General features: G+C 48.8%; 1 protein-coding gene across 1 annotated transcript in view; it reads right to left on the reverse strand.

Moving 5' to 3' along the window:
- Positions 1 to 17,136, reverse strand: part of LOC138295270 (zinc finger protein 850-like) — a 43,256-nt gene extending 26,120 nt beyond the window's left edge. The window contains exon 1 of the mRNA XM_069233460.1: positions 16,957 to 17,136. The gene's annotated coding sequence lies outside the window, so the exon portion shown is untranslated. The remainder of the gene's footprint in view (positions 1 to 16,956) is intronic.
- Positions 17,137 to 18,336: the final 1,200 nt, after the last annotated feature.

The raw sequence follows: 18,336 nt of genomic DNA on the forward strand, positions 1-18,336 counted from the left end.
CAGCCTCTATTACCCACATCTATTATCTAGGTTGATACTCAACCATAGCAGCCTTTTGATCATACCAGTGCTTGACAAGCCCCTGGCTGGATTTCACATTTTTGTTTTCCTTCTTCATGGATTCTACCATCATGGAGCGGAGGCCTAATACATAATCCAAGATGTCCTTTTTGGGCTCCTTGGGAGGTCTCTCACAACCTTCTCTGACTAAACTTAGGTGACCCCTGAGAGGGTGTCCAAAGAGTTGCTCAAAAGGACTGAAACCTACTCACTTCGGCAGAACTTCTCTGTAGGAAAACAGTAGGCATGGGAGAAGAACATCCCATCTTCTCTGGAGTTATTCAGGTAAACCCATAATCATGACATTCATGGTCTTGTTAAATCTTTCATCAAGGCCATTTCCCTGTGGATGGTAAGGTGTGGTGAATTTATAAGTCACACCTCACTCAACATGCATTGCTTTCGGATAGGCAGGCATGAAGTTTGTGCCTCTATCTGAAATTACCTCCTAGGGAAAACCCACTCTGATAAAAATACCAAGTAAGGCTCTAGCTACTGCAGGGGCTGTAACTGTCCTAAGGGGAACTGATTTAGGCTATCTGGTGGCATGGTCCACAACTAACAGAATAATCCTGTTCCCAGAGGCAGTAGATAGTTCTAGGGGACCAACAATGTAAATCCCTATCCTCTCAAATGGAATCCCCAACACAGGATGTGATATCAGGAAAGCCTTTGGCTTGTCACCAGCCTTGCCACTGGCTTGGCAGGTGACACAGGAGCAACAAAACTCCTTCACCTTCTAAGACATTTGGGGGTCAATACAAAATCGTTGACCAACCTGTCCCACGTTTTGGTCTGTCCCAAATGTCCAGCTAAGGGGATGTCATGGGCCATGTTAAGGAGGAACTCTCTGTACTGTTGGGGGACCACCACTCTCCTGGTTGCCCCTGGTTTGGGCCCCCTTGCCTCACTGTACAGGATTCCCTCCTCCCAGTGTACCTTATGGGCACTGCTGACATATCCTTCCTCCTGTTTGACAGCCAACTGTCTCATCCCTTCAAGAGTGGGATGGGTCTTTTGTCCCTAGCGTAAGCCCTCTCTGGAGGGACCACCCGGTCCTGGGAGTTCAGACAAGTCTCTCAAGGCCGCAATCTCCTCTTCAGAGACCAGGCCCTCCCCTGAGGGGTAGGCTCCTTCTGGCTCTGTGGACTTTTTGCAGAAGCCTTACCAGACCTCCTGCCCTTCCTCTTGGTACTAGGGATACGGTCCACGGATTCAGGGTCCACAATCCATTGCCTTTCCCTTAAGGCATTCTGTGCTATAGTGGAGACACAAACCCACTCCGTGAGACCCAGCGTAGCTGCATGAGTCCTTCTGTACACCTCTGTCCAGGCACACGTTTCAAGTTTGTTGCCCAATACACCACTGGGATGACAGGGGACACAGCTACTTTCTTAGGGCCAGTAACCCCTCTCCACTCAAAGTCTAACACAGCTATGTTATGGAATGTTGTCACATTGTCAGAGTTGACTGTCTCATGCACCCCATCTGGTGAAGAACTGACTTAGGGAAACCAGCTTTGCCATCACCATGATTATGCTGGCACCTGAATGCGTCAAAGGACTGCACTCACCCTCCCCCGCCATTGATGTTTGGCCACTGCCTGTACTTTATCATACTGGCAGGCTAGTGGGCCAAAGGTTCAACTACCTCACCGCCCAGGAACACTACTGTGCTCCAGTGTCCTCTTGCAATCAACAGGGACAACATCCGCCCCCATCCCTACACTGGCTATCCCCTTGAGCATTTCCCCAGTGGGTGACTTTTTGATGCATGCAGAATCACCCCTCTTTTGCCCTGGAAACCTACAGTCAAAGAACACCCCAGCCTTTGAAGGGTCAAATTTATTTTCCGGATACCCCTTACTATTTGTTTGGGGTGTGGCTCTGGGCTCCCTCCCCCACCGCCTGTGGGCTTTGTTTGGGAACTCTTTGGGCATCTCTAACTTTTCAAACTTACCATCATCTTTTCCCTGACATGGGACGGGCCTGCCCTCCCTTTTTGTGTTCACCACCTGAGGACGTTATGGGTACCCTAGTGTATATACACGCATCAGCTATCTTTCCCAGCTCTCTAGGACGAACTAACTTGGAATCTACCAAATGCTGGTGTAACTTCTCTGAGGAACAGTTGGTACGTATGTGCTCTTTCACCGTTAAATTGTACAAGCCCTTAATAGGCATCCACCTTGTTACCTTTAAACAAGCCATTCAGTGACTTCACAGAAACATCTACAGAATCTACCCACCCATGTCTGTGTTGTTCCCTTCTGTCTGTTCCTAAATGTCTGTCTGTTCCTACATGTCTGTCTGTACTCTTCTGGGGTGAGACCAAAGAGCTCAATGATTGCATCCTTCATGTGAGTATAATACTCTGCCACCTCATCCACAAGTGTCAGCGGCATCTCTCTCTAATTTGTAATGACTTCCCACAGTAAGGACCACCAATTGTGGGCACCCACCGTTCTCATCCTTAGAGCTCTCTCATAGGATGCCTGCCACTTATCAGTGTCACCCCTCCTCTACATATTTATGCACAATTCCCTTGGGCAACAGGGCATCACAGGCACCCTCTGCAGCTACCTTTGCCTCTTTACTGCTGCCACCATGTCCTCAGGGTTTGATCCCAAGCTTGACTCTCTTCTCCTACAGGACCAGTCTTCTCTCCTCCAGGCCCAGCTTATTCTCCTGTCTCCATGAGGCTAAACTGAGCATGAAGGTTTCTTGGTCTTCTCACCACTGTGGTGCTCCTTTCACTCCCAAACATGAAGTGGTTTCTTCATTCTAAACACACACATGCAACCAGGTTTCCACTGGTGGACATTCCCTTGAACAAATACAAAAAATATTTTGGAATAAAATCTTTACCAACAACTTATCTTGGCTTTCTTCATCATGGGTGTCTATCCACACCATGGTAGGTAGATACCACCACGGCGGACTCAACCTTGCGTGGGAGTTCTTAGATAAATCGCAACTGGATTTGGAGCAGTGACATAATTTAAAATGTATTTTATAGGGTGTGTAACAGGAATAATGGCTCAGTCACCCTTGCCAACATGTTTCGGCCTTCCTCTAAAGTCCATTTGGGTCTGAGGCCTTGTAACTTGTTCATACCATGCATGAAAATGAGGCCTAAGGCTCTCGCCTACTGTGCCTCCTCTTGGAGAGAACCCTGCAGTGAAGTTAAGATACAGATGGAGACATCATTAGGAAACAATATAACCACATATAAATGTCATTCAATAATATTGTATATATTTGATCTCGCTGGGTTGGAAAATTCCAGCTACCTTTAAATAGCATCTCTATTATGTCAGTATCGACATCTAACAAAAAATAAAATAAAATGCTTCAATGTGGCAGACTTTTTTGTGGCACAGTAAACCACTGCAAACTTAGACTGCACACGTGGGCCTGCATACCCGAGTGTATTCATGCAAGATATCTAATCATACTACTTCATCGGGGAGCACTTTACGCAAGATAAAGGAATTTGGTTATCTTGAACGATCCGTACATACAGCTTTTTGTGTACTTTGGGAGAGAGCTGTTAGTTATATTATAGCCATTGGTATTCTGGCAAGGAAATTCGGCATAATAGCCAGGTTACTCAATTTCCGAGACTGTGATTCTGCACTCCGCCTGGCCCGTAACAGGGGCTGGCTACAACATCAGGGAATGACTGTCACTCTTCCCGGATTTCAACCCCATGGTACAAGAGGTGCGCTGCAAGTATATAGACTTTAAACAACTACTGCAGAAAGCTGGCCTTAGATATGGCAAGTTGTATCCGGCATGTCTGAGGGTTGAAATAAATGCCAAGACGGCAATTTTCAACTCTCCCACACAGGCTCCTCATTTGTTTTTTTAAACAAATGGCGTGGGACATAAGTATGGCCACTCCTCCTTCAGCAACGCAGCAAACCTTATGCAAATTGACAATCAGGAGGCCCTTCCCACCTGACAGCAAATAATTTCTCCCCACAGACTTGGATATCGACTCTTGAAATGCTGCGATGGAGATGAGACACCATAACAGCCGCCTCTAGACGAGAAACACTGATAGGTCCACACTTCTTACATTCCCAACATTTCAACTGGCGAGGTCCAATTAAAGAGAGAGTTGCTACATCCCGAGGTGTATACCATATTAATGGTTTCCGTTTCTTCTGTTCATATTGGGTTGATGGGAATTCACTGAGGTTGTTGTCCTCTGGTGTGGGTGAAGGGTCAAGAAAAGTTTCAATTGTTTTGTTTTGGATGACGGCACATATCCCCTACTTGATACCCTGTGGTTTGCCATATATCTGGATACTGACCGTCTCAAGCATCCCACCTGACTGCACGAGCATCTAACGCCCACGCTATCAGGGTTTCCTGTGCCACGTGGAACATATAGGGACTTAATCCCAGGAGAGGGAAACAAGTCCTTTCTTACCTGCACAGGCACGGTATTAAGTTAGCCTTTTTGCAAGAAACGTTCTTAGCACCCTGTACCATCTGCACTTCTGTGACTCCAGTCGCTTTTTCTCACGGGGGTATGTACGCTCATACACAAAAGCCTTCTATTTGTTTGCCACAGCACGCTTTCTGGCGCTGAGGGCCACTATTTACTAGTGCACGGATGCCTGGCATGTGTAACTCTCCTGTTGGTCAACGTCTAACTACCAAATGTAGGCACACCACAGTTTTTCCACAATCCTTTAACCCACATAGACAAGTTCCAGACGGAACACGTAATTTTTGGAGGTGACCTCAACCTTACATGCTGTACGCAGCTAGACACTTCGGGCACCACTAGAATTACTAAGCCACAATCATTGGGACCTTATCAATACTTTTGGATGCTTTTCAACTCTCGGACGCATGGTGCTATCACCACACCTCTATTCCAGGTTACACCTATTCAAGCCTGCACAATGTCTGGTCCCGCATTGATCACCGGTACCTACCCCCTACACTTCTTCTGTGGCTCACAGAAGTAACATGTCACCCATGCATGCTATTTGACCACTCTCCAGTAGTGATCTCACTTCTAATCCCATGCCAGGCACCACCTCTATGCACATGGCAATGACCTGCAAAAGCCCCACACAACACAGTTTTCCATACTGAAGTCAGAGAAGCTATAACAGAATACTTCACTCTGAACTCGGGCAAAGTGGAACATCACGCAACACTGTGGGACACCTTTAAGGCCCACATCAGGGGAATATGTATTGCTAAGCATGCTGGCATCCTGCGCTCTATAAGAGACGAGCTCACAAGTATAGAAAAAAAGCTGTCACTAGCTACTTCCCTTCCACTTCCCACCCACACGGCCCTATTACAAGAATTCCGTGGAACGGCTGACCGTGAAGTAGTCTTTCTCAGTCAATATGCATGCGCTACGGTCGAAGGGGAGAGACCCGGCTGCACCGTGGCCGGGCTGCTCTGACCCCCATAATAGCTTCATATATTACTGCACCACAGCAGGATGGTGGTGCGACAGTTACGGACACCCCCCGCCGTGTTGGAAACATTAGTGGCCTACTATAAGTCCCTTTACACTTCACATACCACAGGCGCTACTGATGGCCTCTTAGAATACCCGGCAGAGACTGCAATGGTAGGGCTAGACAACAGCCATATACAGTTTTTGTCCACTCCTATCACCTGTGATGTAAGCTCCAAAGCCACGGATGCCCTGAGTGGGTCCAAGGCTCCCGGGCCTGATGGTTTTACCAGGGATTTCTATAAAACTTATAAGGAGCTCCTAGTTCCTCAATTGTCTGAGGTCTACGCTGAATCCCTAGAGCTCGGTACCTTCTCCGCAACACTGCGTGAAGCTACTCTCACCCTGCTCCTTAAACCCAGTAGGCTACCACATCTTTGCACCTCATATAGGTCTCCTTTGTCTTGAGCTATGATAATAGCATATTGGCAAAAGTGCTTGCACTAGGCTATCTTCACTGGCTGACAGCATAATCGCCCCTATGCAAACTGGGCTTGTTCCACATCGCTCTACATCCATTAATCTCCGCACGATATTCGCAGTACTCCATAATATCGCCCCTGAAATCCCTGCTGCTGCGATGTTCCTTGACACTGAGAAGGCGTTCTATACCTTGGAATGGTCCTTCCTACATGCTGTTCTGACAAAACTCAGTATCCTTTGGGGTTTCAGGGACTTACTTAAGTTACTGTACATTGACCCCTAGACGATTGAGAGTCAATGGGACTCTGAGCCGTTCACCCTGTCCCACAGCACCAGGCAGGGATGCCCGCTTTCAACCTTATTATTCATTATTTGCATGGACTTGCTCATACGTCATCTCCAGGAACGCCATATGTACAGAGCTATCCGCTTTTCTCAAGGACCGCTTTTGGTTACACTTTATGCAGATGACATTTTATTGTTTGCTAAGGACCCAGGTGATAATCTCCCCCCACTGATCGAGGAGGTGACTCATTGTAGGAGGCTGGCCTGGTTTGTAGTGGGTACCAATGGTACTTACACCTTATACCAGGTCCAGTTATCCCTTATTAGTAGATTAGTAGTGTTCTAGCAGCTTAGGCTGATAGAGGTAGCTCTAGCAGAGCAGCTTAGGCTGAACTAGGAGACAGGCAAAGCTCCTGCAATACCACTATATCATATAGGTACAATTTCATAAGAAAGAAAATACTCAGAGTTACTAAAAACAAAGGTACTTTATTTTAGTGACTGTGGGAAAGTACCATCTTGCCTGGCATGTTACCCCCAGTTTTTACTGCTAGTCAGGACCCCAGTGCTCATAAAGTATGCCCTGTATGTGTTCCCTGTGTGGTGCCTAACTGTATCACTGAGGCTCTGCTAACCAGAACCTCAGTGGTTATGCTCTCTCTGCTTTTAAAATTGTCACTGCAGGCTAGTGACCATTTTTACCAATTCTCATTGGCACACTGGAACACCCTTATAATTCCCTTGAACATGATACTTAGGTACCCAGGGTATTGGGGTTCCAGGAGATCCCTATGGGCTGCAGCATTTCTTTTGCCAACCATAGGGAGCTCAGACAATTCTTACACAGGACTGCCACTGCAGCCTGAGTGAAATAACATTCACGTTATTTCACAGCCATTTTAAACTGCACTTAAGTAACTTATAAGTCACCTATATGTCTAACCCTCATTTGGTAAAGGTTAGGTGCAAAGTTACTTAGTGTGAGTGGGGGCACCCTGGCACTAGCCAAGGTGCCCCCACATTGTTCAGGGCAAATTCCCCGGACTTTGCGAGTGCGGGGACAATACCTATATGGAGCGTCACAATGGTAACTCCGAACATGGCCATGTAACATGTCTAGGATCATGGAACTGTTACCCCAATACCATTCTGGTATTGGGGGGGACAATTCCATGCATCCCCGGGTCTCCAGCATAGAGCCCGGGTACTGCCAAACTAACTTTCCGGGGTTTTCTCTGCAGCTACCGCTGCTGCAAACCCTCAGACAGGTTTCTGCCCCCCTTGGGCCTGGGCAGCCTAGTCCCAGGAAGGCAGAACAAAGGATTTCCTCTGAGAGAGGGTGTTACACCCTCTCCATTTGGAAATAGGTGTGAAGGGCCTGGGAGGAATAGCCTCTCCTGGCCTCTGGAAATGCTTTGAAGGGCACAGATGGTGCCCTCCTTGCATAAGCCAGTCTACACCGGTTCAGGGATCCCCCCAGCCCTGCTCTGGAGTGAAACTGGACAAAGGAAAGGGGAGTGACCACTCCCCTGACCTGCACCTCCCAGGGGAGGTGCCCAGAGCGCCTCCAGTGTGTCCCAGACCTTGTTGTTTTTGGTTTGTCGCCCTAAGTGGGAAGGGTATGCCCAGACGTAGGTCCTGTGCTTCCCATGCCACTGGATTCAAGCTAGCCTGGCTGATGAGGGGTGAAACCCCGAAACCGGTCCCAGGATGCTTGTTTCTGGTCCAGTGAGGACCTGGCTTGGCAGTTCAGTCTGGGCTGTTCCCATGAGGAACAGGGTCAAGACTGATTTGCATATGGCTGGGTCCAAACTGGGGTGGCATGGTGAGCAAAAGAACGATAGATTAAACCCAGATCTATGACTGGGGTGAGTGTTTGACAATGTTCAGCATTCCATCCATCACTTGTTGTTTTTGCTTTGTCCCAGACCTCTGCCATCTTGGATGCAGAAGTATGAGGGCACAATGGACAGCTCGGAGTGGCCAGCGCCAGCAGGTGAGGTCAGAGACCCCTCCTGATAGGTGCTTACCTTTCTCTGTAGCCAATCCTCCTCTGAAGGCTATTTAGGGTCTCTCCTGTGGGCATCTCACCAGATAATGAATGCAAGAGCTCACCAGAGTTCCTCTGCACTTCCCTCTTCGACTTCTGCCAAGGATCGACCGCTGACTGCTCCAGGACGCCTGCAAAACTGCAACAAAGTAGTAAGAAGACTAACAGCAACATTGTAGCACCTCATCCTGCAGGCTGTCTCGACGGTTTTCTGGTGGTGCATGCTCGGAGGGCTGTCTGCCTTCACCCTGCACTGGAAGCAAAGAAGAAATCTCCTGTGGGTCGACGGAGTCTTCCCCCTGCCAACGCAGGCACCAAACTTCTGCATCACCGGTCCTCTGGGTCCCCTCTGATCCTGATGAGGGTGGTCCCTGGAACACAGGAGCTGGGTCCAAATGTCCCCGACAGTCCAGTGGCCCTTCTGTCCAAATTTGGAGAAAGTCCTTGCCTCCCCATGCCAGACAGTAATCCTGTGTACTGAGTGAACTGCAGCTGCTAGGGCTTCTGTGCACTCTTGCAAGACTTCCTTCGTGCACAGCCTAGCCTAGGTCCCTAGCACTACGTCTTGCATTGCCCAACTCGCTGAGTTGAACTCCGACTTGGTGGGACTCCCTTTTGTTGTGCTGAGTTGACCTACGTGCTCAGATCTTCTGAGTTGTTGCAGAATCTTTGGCTTCTTCCACCCAGAGGCAGCCTTTTTGCACCTTCATCCGGGTTTTAGTGTGCTCCTGCCCCCCTTGGACACTTGCGTGACTCTTGGACTTGGTCCCCTTCCTTTGCAGGTCCTCAGGTCAAGGAATCCGTCTTCAGTGCTTTGCAGTCAGTTGTTGTCCTTGCAGAATGCCCTATCTCGACTTTACTGTCTTTCTGGGGTAGTAGGGTAACTTACCTCCTACTTTTCAGGATCTTGGGGTGGGGTATCTTGGACACCCTTAGTGTTTTCTTACACTCCCACTGACCCTCTACACACTACACTAGGCTTGAGGTCCATTTGTCATTCGCATTCCACTTTTTGAGTATATGGTTTGTGTTGCCCCTAGGCCTATTTTTTTCTATTGCATTCTATTGTGTTCTTCAGGAGGCAGAAGAGACGTGGTGCACAGGGGTACTGTCCCAACCTGGGAAGGTAAGCTCTTACCTCCGCCAAATTTGGACAACTGGACCTTAGGTCAGTCTGGGGCGAAGGGCTCCACGCCTGTGTTCCAAGGAGCACGCTTGTCGCTGGGAGAGGAGTCCAAGAGAACTGGTTGTTGTCTGAAAAGGTGCCAGCAGATGCAGGGAGATGACTCCGTCATCCCACTGGAGATTTCTTCAGTCCTTCAGATGCAGGATGGAAACCGGGAGTCCTCAGAGCGTGCACACCGTGGACACTGTCGCAGTAGCTGGCTGGAGCTGAAGTTGCAGGGAAGTATCCTCTTCTGGATACTTTGTTGCTGTTACAGCGGTTCCTGGAACAGTCTGTGGTCGATCCGAGGTCAGAGGATGAAGTAATCGATGCAGAGGTTTTCTGATGAAAACTTGCAAGCAGAATCTGAAGAGAAGCCCACTGGAGCGACCCTAAATAGCCCTCAGAGGAGGATTGGCTACCTACCCAGGTATGCACCTATCAGGAGGGGTCTCGGACGTCACCAGCTGACACTGGCCACTCAGAGGCCTCCAGAGTGTCCCCACACCTTGGAAAACAAGATGGTAGCGGTCTGGGACATACTGGAGGAGCTCTGGGCACCACCCCTGGGGTGGTGATGGACAGGGGACTGGTCACTCCCCTTTCCTTTGTCCAGTTTCATGCCAGAGCAGGGACTGTGGTTCCCTAAACTGGTGTAGACTGGCTTATGCAAGGAGGGCATCATCTGTGCCCTTCAAAGCATTTCCAGAGGCTCTCGGAGGCTACCCCTCCCAAGCCTGTAACACCTATTTCCAAAGGGATAGGGTGTAACACGCTCCTCCCAAAGGAAATACATTGTTCTGCCTTCCTGGGACTGAGCTGCCCAGACCCCAGGAGTGCAGATCCCTGTCTGTGAGGTGGCAGCAGCGGTAGCTGCAGTGCAAACCCCAGAGAGCTGGTTTGGCAGTACTGGGGGTTCATAGTGGAGCCCCCAGGATGTACGGAATTGGCTCCCCAATACCAGATTTGGAATGGGGGGTGGGGACAATTCCATGATCTTAGACATGTTACATGGCCATATTTGGAGTTATCATTGTGCAGCTACATATAGGTATTGACCTATATGTCGTGCCCGCGTAAAATGGCATCCCCGCACTCACGAAGTCCAGGGAATTGGCCCTGAACAACATGGGGGCACCTTTGCTAGTGCAAGGGTGCCCTCACACTTAGTAACTTCGCACCTAGCCAGAGTTGGACATATAGGTGACTTATAAGTTACCTAACTGCAGTGTAAAATGGCTGTGAAATAGTGTGGGCAGTATTCACGCAGGCTGCAGTGGCAGTCATGTGAAAGGGTTTGTCTGAGCTCCTTATGGGTTGCAAAAGCAATGCTGCAGCCCATAAGGATCTCTTGGAACTCCAATGCCCTGGATACCATATACTAGGAACTTATAAGGGCCTTTCAAAGTGCCAATTGGAATTGGTAAATGTAGTCACTAGCCTATAGTGACAAATTTAAAAGCAGAGAGAGCATATGCACTGAGGTTCTGGTTAGCAGAGCCTCAGTGACACAGTAAGCACTACAGACAACACACACATAGGCCACAAACTATGAGCACTGGGCCCTGGCTAGCAGGATTCCAGTGAGACAGTAAAAACACACTGACACACACTCACAAACAGGCCAAAAGTGGGGGGTAACCATGCTAGAAAGAAGCTACCTTGTCTCACTCGTTTTGGCTCACTCTCCAGCCTTTCCATCAATTGGAATAAATCTGATATTTTCCCACTCACTGTAGCCACTACACCCTATATGCTCAAATATCCTGTGCGTTGAAGCAAAGAATCTGCTAGGAATACACTCACATAGGGACATCCTTGAAATAATACAACGCAATTACAGACCGGCATTTAAAAAATGATCAACCCAAATATAACAATGGATCTCTTTGCCTTTATCCATCGCCGGCCATGTGCCCATCATCAAGATGGTGGCCCTTTCACGTTCCCTGTATTTATTTCTGAATATCCCTATCGCACTAACTAAAAACTTTTTTAATACACTTATAGACCGAGGGTTTCCTCTCACTGATGAGACCTGGTATTTCTGCTGTGCACAAACAAAGCTGGTCTGCGGTAATTACCGCCATAAACGGCTCCATTATAAATATCTACACCGCGCCTATACCCCCTCCCGCCCACCCCTGCCCTTGATAAACTTTTCCCAACAAGATCGCATCACTGCCCAAAGTGCGCTTTGCACACCTGTCCTTGTCCGGCCCAGGCATATCTGCATTTTGGACAACTGTTCCCATACTATCCCGCATGGTCGCTCACATTTTTGCTGGGGGAGGAGAGGATGTAGCGCAGAGGTCAGAGCGACCGCCTCAGGAGCTGGAGATCCGGGTTCGCCTCTCGGCATCAGTGCAACGTCCTGTGACGGAGAGTTAGGCCCCGGCAGACGCCGCTTTGCCACTGGTAATGACCAAGGGGCCGATTGTCCTGCACTGGGACAGCAGAGCTGGTCCCACGGCGGCTTCCTGATGCCGGACCTCACTAGTGAGCTTTACGCATCCCTACCACCCCCATCCTCCAGACCCAAAGACATATGGCAGTCACTCCTCTCCTCTCTCACTCCTCCACCCCCCCGTCCACCACACATGGCTCCTCCCCTCGTGTAAGTGCAGGAGACCCTGCCACATGACCTCACTTAACCAGTACGTCACCCTCCTCCTTTACCTCCTGTAAACATTCTATCCCCCCTTTTCTGTTACTCAAAACGTATCTTTTCCCGTGCAAGATGTGCACCTTTCTTCCTGCCCTCTCGTGTATATTGATGGTTGTTACATGTACCTCTAGTGAAGGCAAATCCATGACATGTCAGCCACTGTACATTTTGTTCATGTTGTTATGTTTCCGTCAGTGCTTTTCTGCAAAACTCTTAATAAATATAATACAAATACATTTTTTTTAAAGTAATCGGGTGTGGCGTCTTAACTCAGGCACTGGCGAGGAGCTCAGGGTACTTTTCTTTTTAGTAGCCCTTATCCAGCCACTTCCACTGCCAGGTATGATGATGACTGCAGGTGTCTGCAAGTGCACCCCTCCCTTCAGTTTCCAGAGGACCACTGGACAGTTTTGTATGACTTTTTTAAAAACCTACTTATTGTTTGTAGGAAAGTACCATCTTGCCTGGCATGTTACCCCCATTTTTCACTGTATATATGTTGTTTTAGTTGTATGTGTCACTGGGACCCTGTCATCCAGGGCCCCAGTGCTCATAAGTGTGCCCTGTATGTGTTCCCTCTGTGATGACTAACTGTCTCACTGAGGCTCTGCTAATCAGAACCTCAGTGGTTATGCTCTCTCATTTCTTTCCAAATTGTCACTAACAGGCTAGTGACCAACTTCACCAATTTACATTGATATACTGGAAAACCCTTATAATTCCCTAGTATATGGTACTGAGGTACCCAGGGTATTGGGGTTCCAGGAGATCCCTATGGGCTGCAGCATTTATTTTGCCACCCATAGGGAGCTCTGACAATTCTTACACAGGCCTGCCACTGCAGCCTGAGTGAAATAACGTCCACGTTATTTCACAGCCATTTACCACTGCACTTAAGTAACTTATAAGTCACCTATATGTCTAACCTTTACCTAGTAAAGGTTAGGTACAAAGTTACTTAGTGTGTGGGCACCCTGGCACTAGCCAAGGTGCCCCCACATTGTTCAGGGCAAATTCCCCGGACTTTGTGAGTGCGGGGACACCATTACACGCGTGCACTATACATATGTTACGACATATGTATAGCGTCACAATGGTAACTCCGAACATGGCCATGTAACATGTCTAAGATCATGGAATGGTCACCCCAATGCCATTCTGGCATTGGGGAGACCATTCCATGATCCCCCAAGTCTCTAGCTCAGACCCTGGTACTGCCAAACTACCTTTCCCGGGGTTTCACTGCAGCTGCTGCCGCCAACCCCTCAGACAGGTTTCTGCCCTCCTGGGGTCCAGCCAGGCTTGGCCCAGGAAGGCAGAACAAAGGGCTTCCTCAGAGAGAGGGTGTTACACCCTCTCCCTTTGGAAAAAGGTGTTAGGGCTGGGGAGGAGTAGCCTCCCCCAGCCTCTGGAAATACTTTGATGGGCATAGATGGTGCCCATCTCTGCATAAGCCAGTCTGCACCGGTTCAGGGATCCCTCAGCCCTGCTCTGGCGCGAAACTGGACAAAGGAAAGTGGAGTGACCACTCCCCTGACCTGCACCTCCCCTGGGAGGTGCCCAGAGTTCCTCCAGTGTGCTCCAGACCTCTGCCATCTTGGAAACAGAGGTGCTGTTGGCACACTGGACTGCTCTGAGTGGCCAGTGCCAGCAGGTGACGTCAGAGACTCCTTCTGATAGGCTCCTTCAGGTGTTGCTAGCCTATCCTCTCTCTTAAGTAGCCAAACCTCCTTTTCTGGCTATTTAGGGTCTCTGCTTTGGGGAATTCCTTAGATAACGAATGCAAGAGCTCTTCAGAGTTTCTCTGCATCTCTCTCTTCACCTTCTGCCAAGGAAATCGACTGATGACCGTGCTGGAAGCCTGCAAAACTGCAGCAAAGTAGCAAAGACGACTACTGCGACCTTGAAACGCTGATCCTGCCGCCTTCTCAACTGTTTTCCTGGTGGTGCATGCTGTGGGGGTAATTTGCCTCCTCTCTGCACTAGAAGCTCCGAAGAAATCATCTGTGGGTCGACGGAATCTTCCCCCTGCAACCGCAGGCACCAAAGAACTGCATCACCGGTCCTCTGGGTCTCCTCTCAGCACGACGAGCGAGGTCCCTTGAACTCAGCAACTCTGTCCAAGTGACTCCCACAGTCCAGTGACTCTTCAGTCCAAGTTTGGTGGAGGTAAGTCCCTGCCTCCCCACGCTAGACTGCATTGCTGGGAACCGCGTGTTTTGCAGCTACTCCGGCTCCTGTGCACTCTTCCAGGATTTCCTTTGTGCACAGCCAAGCCTGGGTCCCCGGCACTCTAACCTGCATTGCACGACCTCCTGAGTTGTCCTCCGGCTTCGTGGGACCCTCTTGTGCAACTTCGGATGAGCTCCGGTTCACTCCACTTAGTAGTGCCTGTTCCGGCACTTCTGCGGGTGCTGCTTGCTTCTGAGTGGGCTCTTTGTCTTGCTGGACGATCCCTCTGTCTCCTCACACAATTGGCAACATCCTGGTCCCTCCTGGGCCGCAGCAGCATCCAAAAACCCTAACCGCGACCCTTGCAGCTAGCAAGGCTTGTTTGCGGTCTTTCTCCACGGAAACACCTCTGCACGACTCTTCACGACATGGGACATCCATCCTCCAAAGGGGAAGTTTCTAGCCCTTGTCCACAGCTTCTACCATCCGGTGGCAGCTTCTTTGCAGCCACAGCTGGCATTTCCTGGGCATCTGCCCACTCCCGACTTGATTGTGACTTTTGGACTTGGTCCCCTTGTTCCACAGGTACTCTCGTCTGGAAATCCATCATTGTTGCATTGCTGGTGTTGGTCTTTCCTGCAGAATTCCCCTATCACGACTTCTGTGCTCTTTGGGGAACTTAGGTGCACTTTGCACCCACTTTTCAGGGTCTTGGGGTGGGGTATTTTTCTAACCCTCACTGTTTTCTTACAGTCCCAGCGACCCTCTACAAGGTCACATAGGTTTGGGGTCCATTTGTGGTTCGCATTCCACTTCTAGAGTATATGGTTTGTGTTGCCCCTATCCCTATGTGGCCCCCATTGCATTCTATTGTGACCATACATTGTTTGCACTGTTTTCTATTGCTATTACTGCATATTTTGGTATTGTGTACATATATCTTGTGTATATTTGCTATCCTCATACTGAGGGTACTCACTGAGATACTTTTGGCATATTGTCATAAAAATAAAGTACCTTTATTTTTAGTATATCTGTGTATTGTGTTTTCTTATGATATTGTGCAAGTGACACTAGTGGTACTGTAGGAGCTTCACTCGTCTCCTAGTTCAGCCTAAGCTACTCTGCTAAGCTACCATTATCTATCAGCCTAAGCTGCTAGACACCCTATACACTAATAAGGGATGCCTGGTGCAAGGTGCAAGTACCCCTTGGTACTCACTACAAGCCAGTCCAGCCTCCTACATTGTTCTGAACACACCTTTGAGCAGAAGCAGTATCAATATATAGGTCCTGATGAATGCCACAACACCGCTTGGGAGGCAGAAACATGTTGTTGACTATATTGTGCTTTCAACTAGAATCCGCCATACACATGTTCAGCAGGTGCATTAACCAACCAAGCTATATTACTGGCCTGTAAGTGACCTGCTTGTTATCTACAGACCACCCAGCAGGCACTGGACTTCCTGACCTCTCAGTGGGACTGGACTGTGGAACCTGCAGGTGACAGTTTATGGCAAGGGCTCCACTCACCTGTTCATTGACAGGTTCTCAGGCTCTTTGTGTACAACTCACAGACCTCAGTACTGGGAGAGGTTTGAAGAATGATTTTACCTTTTCCACTACAGTCCACCCTGACACTTGCCTGATCCCCCACAACTCACCCTCAGCTCCACCTCCTTTTGTTTCTCCCATTCTTGTGTGTTTGGTGCTGCACATGCAATAAAAACATGCAAAGTAAACAATGAAATACAGTGTTGTATGTCTTGTTACAGACGCAGCTTTTTAAACAATGAGAAAAACAGTTTTTTAAAGAATTATGAAATCAGCAGAAATACATCACAGCCATCAAAAGATAAATAAACACCGACAACTGAACTCCCTATACCCATCCTTCTACCTCAATGCCTGGATCCCACCCAGATTTACTCACCGGACGAGAGCTCATGCATGGACCCACCACCAGCACCACGACCCACAATACCCCTGTCACGTGGGTGAAACCACGACCGCAGACAAGCTAATACAGATAATTGTTAAACGTGGGTTAAACAAACATCACATTCCATCAAATTCATTGCAAGATGACATCAAACCCAATAGCTCATCATGGCAGCTACCAATATTCACTTCACATGGATGAGAGGCTGAGACAGCCCTCCTGGGGTCAAAGGCTGAGGGACTGATCACGAGTGAACCCTTTTAGGTGGGAAAGAGAGTGAGGGCAGAGCGGAAGAGAGTGAGACGGAGGGGAAGTGAGTGAGGCAGTGGGAATTTACACCAATATAGCCCAGTTTCACTGGCCACAGGCCTGAGACCCTCCGGGAGTGGGGGGATGATTTGCCCAGGATCACAGGATGTGGACCAGACGCCGAGACTCGAGCCTGAGTCCCCTGCACCAAGGGCTGCAGCTGAAGCTCTTACAACACAACTACATCCAAACAGAAGAAGGGAACAAACCCCATCACTTAGTATCTTCCCGGCTCCAACCCTCACACCCCGACACCTCACCTGCAGCAGAACACACGGCGACAACTCACCTGAAGCACATCACACGGCGACAACTCACTCACCTGCAGCAGGTCACAGGCGACAACTCACCTGAAGCACATCACACGGCGACAACTCACTCACCTGCAGCAGATCACACGGCGCGCTCACTTCACACGGCACTTCTGAGTGATAATAATTCACTGTCTGTGTCCATCCAGGGCTTGTGTGGTCGCCCCAACCATTACCAGTGACCTCGGAAGTGCTTCATCCAGTGGGGGTGGTCAGCACCCCACAATCACGCCCACCCGAGGGATGGTGAAAGGATGAGGAGGGATGGCTAGGGGCGGAGCCTACAAAAATAAATGCTTGTTTTTATTAAAAACAATCCAGGAATAAGCGTTCCGGCGTCATTATAGACACATTTTCTACATTAAGGCAGATCTTTTAACATGCTGACCCCAGACTCTTCCACAAAGACTGACTGACAGGAGTGAGCGCCGTTCATTTCTGAAAGAGAAAACACAGATGTGTTCGGCTGCGGTTCGGTGGGAACAGAAACAAGAAAAGCTGAAAATAGACAATAAAGACGGGTTTTCGTCGCCAGTTATTTTACCATCTCAGAGCTGCAGCGGTGCAATACTCCTGGCTGTGAGACAGGAATAAAAAACGAGTCTTTCAAGCCCTGGAGCTGTGATTAAAAAGGCGCTGTACAAACAGGACTGAGCCCCGCAGGACTGTGCATTCATTCAGTGCCAGACAATAAATCTGCATGAGATTATAGTCAGTTTATTCCATGGACCTCCTGCTGAGTTGGAATACATAGTGACCTCAGTTACATGAGTGACTGCCCAGCACTCCAAGGGGGACCGAAGGAATCAAGTTACATCAGTTACAATCTGCAAATACGGAGCTTTCACATTAAAGACCTGCGCAAATATAAACTGTGTCTGGAGTCTGAAGGGGTGGATCACCCACAATTAATGCAGAGTCTGAACAAGCAGGAGGTTCTGTGTTTACAGTAACTGACATATCTACATCAGACACCTGTAGTGCTTTAAATAGGAGTCTGATATACTGATATATCCACGTCAAGCACCTGCAGTGCATTCCATAGGGTTCTGATATACTTACATATCTACGTCAGACACTTGCACTGCTTTCTTTAGGGTTCTGATGTACCGACATATGTATGTCAGACACTTGCAGTGCTTTCCATAGGGTTCTGATATATGTACATGTCTACGTCAGACACCTGCAGTGCTTTCCATAGGGCTCTGATATACTTACATATCTACGTCAGACACTTGCACTGCTTTCTTTAGGGTTCTGATGTACCGACATATGTATGTCAGACACTTGCAGTGCATTCCATAGGGTTCTGATATACTTACATATCTACGTCAGACACTTGCACTGCTTTCTTTAGGGTTCTGATGTACCGACATATGTATGTCAGACACTTGCAGTGCATTCCATAGGGTTCTGATATACTTACATATCTACGTCAGACACCTGCAGTGC

Source organism: Pleurodeles waltl, chromosome 5 (genome assembly GCF_031143425.1).
Source record: "Pleurodeles waltl isolate 20211129_DDA chromosome 5, aPleWal1.hap1.20221129, whole genome shotgun sequence".
NCBI classification, from domain to species: Eukaryota; Metazoa; Chordata; class Amphibia; order Caudata; family Salamandridae; genus Pleurodeles; species Pleurodeles waltl.